This window comes from Lygodium microphyllum, chromosome 15 (assembly GCF_053477565.2).
Source record: "Lygodium microphyllum isolate KBCC chromosome 15, Lygodium_microphyllum_v1.1.10, whole genome shotgun sequence".
In the NCBI taxonomy this organism is placed as follows: domain Eukaryota; kingdom Viridiplantae; phylum Streptophyta; class Polypodiopsida; order Schizaeales; family Lygodiaceae; genus Lygodium; species Lygodium microphyllum.
Window position 1 is genome coordinate 131,169,038 of NC_141149.1, and position 10,106 is coordinate 131,179,143.

The following is a 10,106-nucleotide window of genomic DNA, read 5'->3' on the forward strand; positions in this document are numbered from 1 at the left end:
CACAACAGAAGAGATTGTTGCCCTTTCACATAAACAGACCTCTATTCCTTTGGTAGCTAGGAAAGTGATGAGTAGTTTAGGGATGTTTGTATCCCATATTTCCTCTCCTATCTAGAAGTAGTTGTGCTAGTTTTTGCAAGATTATTTCATGCTAGGAAAACTTGCAACCAAAGGCCCCTCTAACCAATTATTTACCACATCTGTCAACTTCTTTAATGGTGTCAAATTTAATTGGATGGAATTCATGTTATTAAAGATGGATCAATACTTTTAGAGAGTCCGCAAAGGTCAAGTCAGTAATATTTCTTATGGAGCTTTTCTCCAAAAGATTATTACTCTTGCACCTTCTCTAAGTGGAGTTCCAGTTATCTGATCATGCTCCTCTGAAACAACATCCACCTCCTATTCCATCCCCTTCCCTAATGTAGCCAAATTTTGGTTGTGAGAACGAACCCCATGTTATTTTCTCTAAAGTCAAAAGGCTGTGTACAATGGGACCTTCCAATTCATCTTCTAATCCAAACCCTCGTATATAAGTCTTTTCTCTCTAATGTTTCCAGTATCTCCCTTCCCTGATTCTTGTCTTGTACCAATCTCTTTGCAGCACAAGTAGGACAAGTGGATCCTTCTTCGATATAAGAGGATGGCATAAACTTTGGGTACTCAAATTGGGATTGAGACTTGGAGGTGAAGTAAAAGAAAGCTAATTGATGGGAGTCAAGGTCTCCTATGGATCCCTTTTCATTAGACAAAACCTATCAATCTTGATTGAGGTCATAATTCATGGCATGGTGATGTGGGGTGTTAGTGAAAAAATAGTGCCTAGGCTATTTACAAGTGGTTGTGCATCATGCAAGATGCAAACACAATTCCTTGATTATGTTTGATCCTTAACCTCACCTCTCATCACTCAATAAGAAAGAAATGTTATACTCCACTCCACCCTCTCAAAAAATCTCACAATCACTCAATAGAATACGGTCCTCATGATATTGGCCAAGAAAACAACCCAACTTACAACTGTAGGCATCCTTCATCATGAGGACACTATGCGCAACCCAACTCTCATAGGTGCAAAGAACTATGTGTGCACAGTCCAGGGTGCCCTCTCAAGTGTGCATGCATATAAGATTTACCACATGTAGCTATAGCGGGCATCATGCCGTGCTAGTACTCAATGATGGTGCAAAATGTGCATCAGTCTAACCCATTGCATGGAAATAATTGATAAAATCACGAGATGATCCCCAAGTGCAGTGTATCTGGTAAGTGCAGCATGAAGTGTTCGTGAACCCATAATCCTCGTAATATGTAAGAATATTGACAAGAAAACATATCTATTGCAAAATGACTCACAAACACCTTCAAAGTCTTGCTCAAATTTGTCTAGGAAAAAAAACCAATCTCAACCAAGGCTATCAAGTTTCCAAGCTCAACATATACAAAATAATGACACAAACAAGTTTTGATCTAGACAAACACAAAAGATCTAGCTACAAAATATCAAAACAAACAGTTATGAAAATGACTAAGCTACAAAAATCCTATCTATCTAAAGTTTTTCTAGGGGTTTTCAATTTATGAGAAAATGTTTGTATCGTTAAACACCACCTACACACAATCTACTATGTCGTAGTCCCCTTGGCTAAGATGACTAATATTCAATGGGACACTCAACTTTGTTATAAATCTACCCTTTTGACTATGTTGTTCCATGTAAGTAGCTAAGTCTCCTCTCTCACATCAATCTCATACAACATGCATCATTTCTTGAGCATCACCATAAATACTAAACACACTTTTCATACGCATATAATAGATATATATAACATAAATACACCTGTGTATATATATGCTAGTGTTCATAAAGAGAGAGAGAGAGAGAGAGAGAGAGAGAAAGAGAATTTCGATTAGTGCCAATATTATCATAATTTCAAAATTTCTCCCTAATCTCTATACAACAATCTCACATACAAATGATTTGAAATCTTCTTACCTCTATAAACTAATCTCACTATAAGGATACAGGAGCATAGCGATGGCAATTTTTGACTCACTATTTGAGTTGCAAATGTGGCGCAAATAGCGATGGTACTCAGACAAAAAAATACGGGCCAAAACCCGAGCATGCCATTTTGTGCGAACGAACGAAAGAGAGAACGAAAGGGAGAGCAAACTCCAGCTTGTGTTTGAGAGGGAGAGGGAGAGAAAGAGGGAGAAGGAAAGCTTCTCACCACCGCCGCTACCATTTGTGAAGAAGAGGAAGAAGTCTATGCAGGGCGAAGAGGAGCCGTTGTCGCAAAGAGAAACCATCGAATCCATCCTCGGGCCTTTGCGGTGAGTGCATTGTTTCCTCTTGCTTTGTTTTTGTTTTTTCCCCTTTTCTTTTACTTTTTTTTGTTAAAAATCATGTGTATTGAGAGAGAAAGAGAGGAAATGAGAGAGGGAGAGGAAGAGAGAAAAGGAAATAAGAAACGAGAGAGAGAGAGAGGGAGAAAACATTAAACATAATAGATAAAGAGAGAAAGAAAAGAAGAGGGAGGGAGGGAGAGATTGTTGTTATTGTTATTGTTGTTTTATTTCTTCTTTTCTTTTTTTCTTGTTTGTTGTTGCTGTGGTAAGAGTGGTAGTAGTAGTGGTAGTGATAGTGGTAATCATTGTTGTTTAATTTTTTCTTTTCTTGTTTGTTGTTGTTGTGGTAGTCATAGTGGTGGTTGTAGTCGACGTAGTGGTGGTTGTAGTAGTAGTACTAGTAGTAGTTTTCTTGCTTGTTGTTGTAGTAGTAGTAGTAGTTTTTTTTCCTTTCTTGTTTATTTTTGTTTAGTTTTCTTGTTTGTTGTTGTTGTTGTTGTTATAGTAGTAGTAGTTTTTTCTTCTTTTCTTGTTTGTAGTAGTAGTAGTAGTTGTTATTGTTGTTGTTGTTGTTTTTTCTTATTTTCTTGTTTATTACAGTGGTAGTGGTAGTGGTAGTAGTAGTGGTTTGTTATTGTAGTAGTCGTAGTTGTTGTAGTCATGGTAGTAGTAGTAGTAGTAGTAGTAGTAGTAGTAGTAGTAGTAGTAGTAGTAGTAGTAGTTTCTTTTTTCTTTTCTTGTTTATTATTGTTTAGTTTTCTTGTTTGTTGTTGTTGTTGTAGTGGTAGTAGTAGTCTTTTTTTCTTTTCTTGTTTGTTGTTGTTGTTGTAGTAGTTGTTGTTTTTTCTTCTTTTCTTGTTTATTATAGTGGTAGTGGTAGTGTAGAGAGAGAGAGATGTTTTGTTAAAGGAAATGAGGGAGGGAGAGAAAGAGAAAAAGAAAGAAGGAACAAGAGAGAGGTAATAAACATAAAACATAATAAAGAAAGAGAAAAAGAGAGAGAGAGATGGAAGAAGAGAAGAGAATGAATGGTTGAAAAATAAAGAGAGGGTAAGATCTTGTTCTTTAACATCTTCTTTTCTTGTTTGTAGTAGTAGTAGTAGTGGTGGTGGTGGTGGTGGTGGTGGTGGTGGTGGTGGTGGTGGTGGTAGTGATGGTGGTGGTAAGGTCTGGTACAATACCACGAGACGGGAAACACTTTGGCATATGTTAATTTGTGGATGGGTGGAGACTTTACATATGTTTATTTTGTTTAGTTACAAGAGAAAAAATCCATTCTCAAACAATTTAAGAAATAAAAAAAGAATGATAACAAGAACAAATGATTTGTCGTTACATAGATCAAATGGAAAATGATAAAGGTCATGATGTTCAAGATCGCGAGAAGTATCTTAATTAGCTTGTCCCATGTCCTTGCTCTCAATGTAAACTAGCAATTAGACAAAAACATTGGGTGTGGCTGAAAAAATTTCTATCTAGGGAGGTGACGTCTCATCCCAAGGAGGAGTGCACCCTTTGCGGCTAGTTAGAAGAGTTCCTGGGCCTGCGATGGATGGAGTTCCTGAGCCAATCCACCACTTGGAAGGTACTACCCAATGTATACCGTCAATACCAAAGGAGACAACCAGTCTTCCCAACTTTCCTACAATCTTGAAGCCTGAGATGGAGGCAATGATCGATGCATTGATGCCCATGGATGTCAAGACATCTGATCTGCTTAGAGAGGAAGCATCCATACCATTATATAATGGATAGCGAGTATCTTGCTGAAGATACTGCTTGCAGTCCTAAGTGTGCAAGAAAAATATGGGTGGAGTGATACGAGTATGACTGAGTTGTTCAGATACCTTGTATGTACGCTTCCTTGATTTCTTTTCGGCACTATCATAAAAAACATTTGTGCTTTTTTAAGGTGTTTTATGATTTCTTTTCAGGTTACTGAAGTATCATATATTACCACTTGTAAATACCACGCCTGAGTCTCGTGATGATGTGCGACATGTTTTACAAAAGCTTGGTATGGACTACAATAGCATCGATGCATGTATCAAGGATTGCACACTAATTCGAGGAGAAAACTAGACTATGGAGACATGTCCAAAGTGTGGTGCTCACTGATATTGATAGGAATTGCAAGGGAAAACCATCCCTCAAAAAGCTCTTAGATACTTTCCACTTGTCCCCCGCATAAACCACATGTTTCGCACATTCGGGATGGCAAGCTTGATAACATGGCATGCGCAAAACATGTCCGCAGATGGAGTTTAATGAATATCAACGAATTCACGCATATGGGGCCACATTGGCTCTACCTTCCCAGGCTTTGCTTGAGAGCCAAGAAATCTTCGGATCGGTCTTGCTATGGATGGCATGGACCCATTTGGTCTATGCTCAACTTCTTACAGTGTGTGAGCCGCTACAACGTCAAAAATATGGATGTGTATCTTCATCCATTAGTCGATGAGCTTAAGATTTTGTAGGAGGAGGGGGTCACCGTGCAAGATATGAGCAAGTACGATGGTCGACAGTTTGCCAATATTGGAGCCATTCTCATGTGGACAATGCATGACTTTTCGGGATTCAAAGAGTGCTCACATAAGTAGGCTTCCATTCTAGTTGGTAATATCTATCATAGCTCGTTCAAGTTTGTATTCATTAGATAGAGGTATTGGGACAGGTTTGGTTACCTCAAGTTATCATGCATATCCATTGTGTAGGCCAGAGTTAGACTCCCAAAGGTTACAAACCATGAAGAATATGGTATATCAAGGACATGCTGCTTTCTTGCCAGAGGGTCATGAGCTCAAGGAAGGTTTTTTTGGACGACCTCTAGTACATATGAATGCCCAAAGCTAATACGAGCTAAAAATGGTCCACATGGAGTCACATCCAAGCGAAATGCGACGGTTCTTAGTTTTCAATGAGTTGTCGTATTGGACCCACTTATAGATCAACCACTTGTTGGATCCCATGCATATTTTCAAGAATGTGGGCAGCTTACTATGGGACAACATCACAAGAAAGAGAGACACTATAGGGGCATGAATGGATTTAAAGGAGGTAGGTAAGATAGAGGCGCTTTGGCCATAGTCGAGTGTTGATGGTCACTTGCGACTACCTTGTACTCTTTGTTTTTTATCCACTAAAGAAGAGTGTATTGAAAAGCAAATAGTCAAGTCTATCTGCACTCTGACGGGTATGATGCGTTCTCTTAGGTCCACGTTTTCTAAAGACAACCAATTATCAGGGATAAAATCCCATGATTGGCATGAGATATGTCAGGTTTGTACTACGAATGGATTGTAAGCGGCCTGCGTATTTTGCTATTTGGAGTGTAGTCATTCTTCATAATGCTCCTCATTTGTGGCACTTTGTACTACCAAACATGATCACATAATGCCTTAGTCTAGAAATATGCGGGGCAATGTATAGGTTGTCAACTTTAGTGCAATGGATCTCACAAATGGAGATTAACATGTCCTCTATTGAATCCACAAGGCGGGGAGCAGTGGAGATGGTCAGTCTCTTTGAGAAATACCTGCCTAGCAACATGCTCACGATACAAATCCACCTTCTTGTACATCTCGTAGATGAAGTGAAGATTGTTGGATTTTTCCATATGCGATGGATGTTCTTCTTAGAGCGCTTCATGAAAACCTTGAACGGCTTTGTGTGACAACGATCCTAGCTAGAAGGTAGCATGGCCGAAGGTTGGTTGGTATATGAGGCATTAGTTCATATTTCACAATAGCTACCAACGGTGGATTCAAACAACAATATGCTATGGTCGCTGAAGGACGATGATAGACTGACCGGAGATATGGTGGTTGGAAATGGGGTAAAAAAAAGAATGAATGTTGCAATGGAGGAGAAAGTGAATCACTTTTGTATGTTGCAGCATGCATCTATGGAGACGTGGCTTACTAGGTACCAGCAAGCTAGGAAAGATCGAGAGGAAGCACGATCTGAATTTCAATGTAGTATGCACCATCGACCGATTCGATATCCCGAGGGTATGGAGGAGATGCCGAGGTTTATATCAACACAATGGTTGCATGGAGCTTTGATCGCAGTGTCTTGCAAAGGGGCAGAGGTCTCAATTGAGGAGTGGGAATTCTCGAGGGGATGTAGTCCAAAGGTGATTATGTGTTTAGGGTTTGTCGTATCTATATTGTATATGCAACAACTAATTGAGTATTTCAATGTACAATATAAAATATATAGTTCGGTGTGGTTGTGCGGACGACATTTTGATGTGGAGTGTATTGAAAAAATGTGCTCCACAATAGATTGTGGTATCATGGCAAAGTTCTAGCAAGAGAGCCGACGACAAGCAATGGATCCAAACACGATTATAGATGAGATGGAGTATTTTGGAAACTTGCAAAGTATTTTCATGATGAATGCACTTGAACAAAGAGCCCTAAACTCAGCGAAAGTAGAGTTATTCTTGCAGGCAGCTATTCATGCACTTCAAGACAAGTTGAGAGAGCTTCTTGAAGACCGTGCGTAGCCTATGGGATTGAAGACGGATTGGCAAGATGTTGTTGATGCAGTCTCCACATTAATGAAGAGGAAAAGATGGAAGGCTTGCCTACAAAACAGTATGCAAACTACGCTAATGATGTCTAATCCTACCTCCACTTCTCCTACATCTCCTAGTGCTCCTTCCACTTCTTCCACCCCTGATCCCATGTCTATGCCTATGTCTATGCCTATTCCTATGGCAGTTGTGTCGGGCCATCTGCCAAACCAACTGTCAAAGACATTGTGGAAGAAATTTCAAAGAATTTGAAGGATCTTCAGATAAAGATGGCCAGAAGAGATCAATAGCTACTTAACCTAGCTCCAATTTTTGCTCCATCCTCTTCTACTCCTATGAATTCTTTCAGAAATGATTGTGTTTGCGGTTGCATATGGTGCAATAGTCCATACCATGAGCGCAATGACTCTCAAGACTTCAAAGAGGTGAGAAGATTGAAGTTGGTGGTGTGGAAGGACAATATTATATGTTTCGGAGACATAGAGCAACCACTTAAAACAAATTTTGACAAAGGAGTTAGAAGAATTTATTTGAGGAAACTCTCTTACGTTCTTCTTATGAGAAGCCAGAGGTGGCGAGAGAAGTTGCTGCCTATGGTCTTGAATTGGAGCGCTTACTGAAAGATAAGTCTCCTTTATGGTCCTATGCACTGCATGCGGAAAAGAAAGGTAAAGCTTTTTCATTTGAACTTTCATTCATAGGAGATGCAATTAGAAAAGGAACCAAATGGAATGATCATGTAGATGTCTTCTCTATCTATGCTTATATTGCAAAATCTCAAGGATTGGAAGCACATGTTGAAGAAAAGCATAAAAGAGATAATGATCAACCTGAAGGATCAAAGAAGGCAACTAGGAGGAGTGAGCCAGTTCTTCAGCCTTCTTCTTCTTTAGGACTGAAGCAGAGTATGGCTGATGTGCAAAAGCCAAAAGTTCAAGAAGACCAAAAGGCCCCAAAGTTAAAGGATTCAAAGATGAAGAAGCAACCTAGATTCCAAGCTGATATACAACATCGAGACTTCCACAGACTTGAAAAAGATACTTGAGGATCGAATTCTTAATTGCAAAATTGAATTTAAACTTGGAGAAGTTTTGGGGATTGCCAAGAGGGAGTTCCATGATGTTATCATTGACATCATTAAAAAGAAAGCCCCAAATTATTGAAAAACCATCGCAAGTTATAATCCATCGAAAGGCATTAGCTTTGCTGAGGCTATTCTCTATGGATTACAAATTGAGGAGGTTGATTCTAAAAAAGACATCATTGAGGAATCTATAGATGGATCTCCATGTATGCAGTCCAAGAACTCTCTTTATCCTTCACTTCAGCCCGTTCAGTATGATGAGAGCGAAGAAGTGCCTAGATTGGTGCCTCGTAGCTATTTTTCTCGAAGTCACTAGGCTCGTGCGACTACAGAAACTGTTGTCAAGCTTGGTGAGACTGATATTCCTTGTGTTTCTCTTTTGGATCATGGTTCGAAGATTAATGTAATTGTGTGAGGATTATAGGATACTGGTAGATGGCCAGTTGATGTTGATCATGGTTGGCACATGCATGTGGCCAACAACACTCCAGGAGATTTATATGCTACTTGTCCAAATTTGAAGATTTCTATTGGACATGTGGGTGAGTCTTATCATTTCTTTGTATAAAACTCTTGGCATTATCCTATTATTTTAGGGCAGCCAATTATCACCGAGTCTCGGATGGAGGGGTTTGCCTATGCACGGATGCAAAGTAAGGATGGGAAGAGAGTTGTTCAATTCATGATTGTTTGTATTAATCATTAGCGGAATAAAGATTCTTTGAGGGATTCCCCTCTTCCAGCAAGAAAGCTAGATTTTTTCTAGGTACCATTGTCTTGCGAGATGGTGGTGGTATGAGTCAAGGAAAGCTCTCGCCTCCTCGCACCAGTAGTTTTTCCTCATGTGTTCATGGTGTATCCACTCAAAGTACTTTTTGTTTTCAGCAAATTTTTGATATGCCTAGAGCTGCCATGCAGTATGTAAAAAGAAAAGAAAAAAAATTGATGATTCGAGGTGTTTTGTAGGAAGAAGACGGGATAGATGTTCTATATGATGGCCTTTCTTACTCAGATACCATGGAAGAACTTTTGGTTTTTCTAAATGCTAATAATCAAGAGATGTCATATGTCTTACAGGTTCATTCTCTGGCGATGTATTGTGAGATTACTGATTTTATGCTTCAAAAGAATTTGGGTGTTGAGGATTCTCAGCAAAAAGTATTATTTGCTGACATATTTCGGCAAAGAGATTTGGGTGTTTCTATTTATACACAACAAAATTTGGATTTACTATGGTATTTTCATCAAGGGGTGAAATTTGCAGGTTGTAGCAATGAAGCTAGAGCTCAAACAAAATGTAAGACAGTTGACAAGAAGGTTGAACCACTTGCAGGACCGCTACCTTTGGACAGTGATGAGATTATTAGAAGATTAACTATGTAACCTCCTTTGCGAGATCATGCAGGTATTGGACATAAGTTTTCAGATAAGTCATTGAAAGAGATGAAGATTGGGTCCAAAGATTTTCTACTTCCCGGAGAGGTAAGATGTTTTGAAGAGATGTTATGTAAACATAAAAAAGCTTTTTATTTCTTTCCACATGAGATTGGATGCGTTGATCCTAGGGTTGTGACGCCTATTCCTTGCGGAGGGCTCACTTGCCCAAACTAGTAGAGCTCTTGAATGAGCGAATTAGGATGGGAATTCTAAAGACATCTTCAGCTCCATATTCCAACAGCTGGTTCACAGTTCCTAAAAATAATGGAACACTCAGATTCATACAGGACCTACAACTAGTAAACAAAGTCACTATTCAAAATGTTGGTGTAGGACCTATTGTGGATGAGTTTGCTAAGGCTTTTGCTAGTTGTGCTATCTATTCTCTTGGTGACCTTTATTCTAGATATGATCAATTCCAACTCGCCCTTGAAAGTAGATATTTGACTACGATGAAGACACCCCTAGTCCTTGTTCGAATGTGTACGCTTCCACAAGGAGCTACTAATTCGGTTGCCCATATTATGAATGGGATGAACAAGGTTCTACAAGATTTTATTCCTGAGCTTACTATGTCTTTCATTGATGACTTACCTATCAAGAGATGTTTGGAAGAAGGTAAAGATGATTTCTTAGATGATCATGGATGTAGATTCTTTGTGGCTTTTCATATTAGAGATGTTGAGAGGA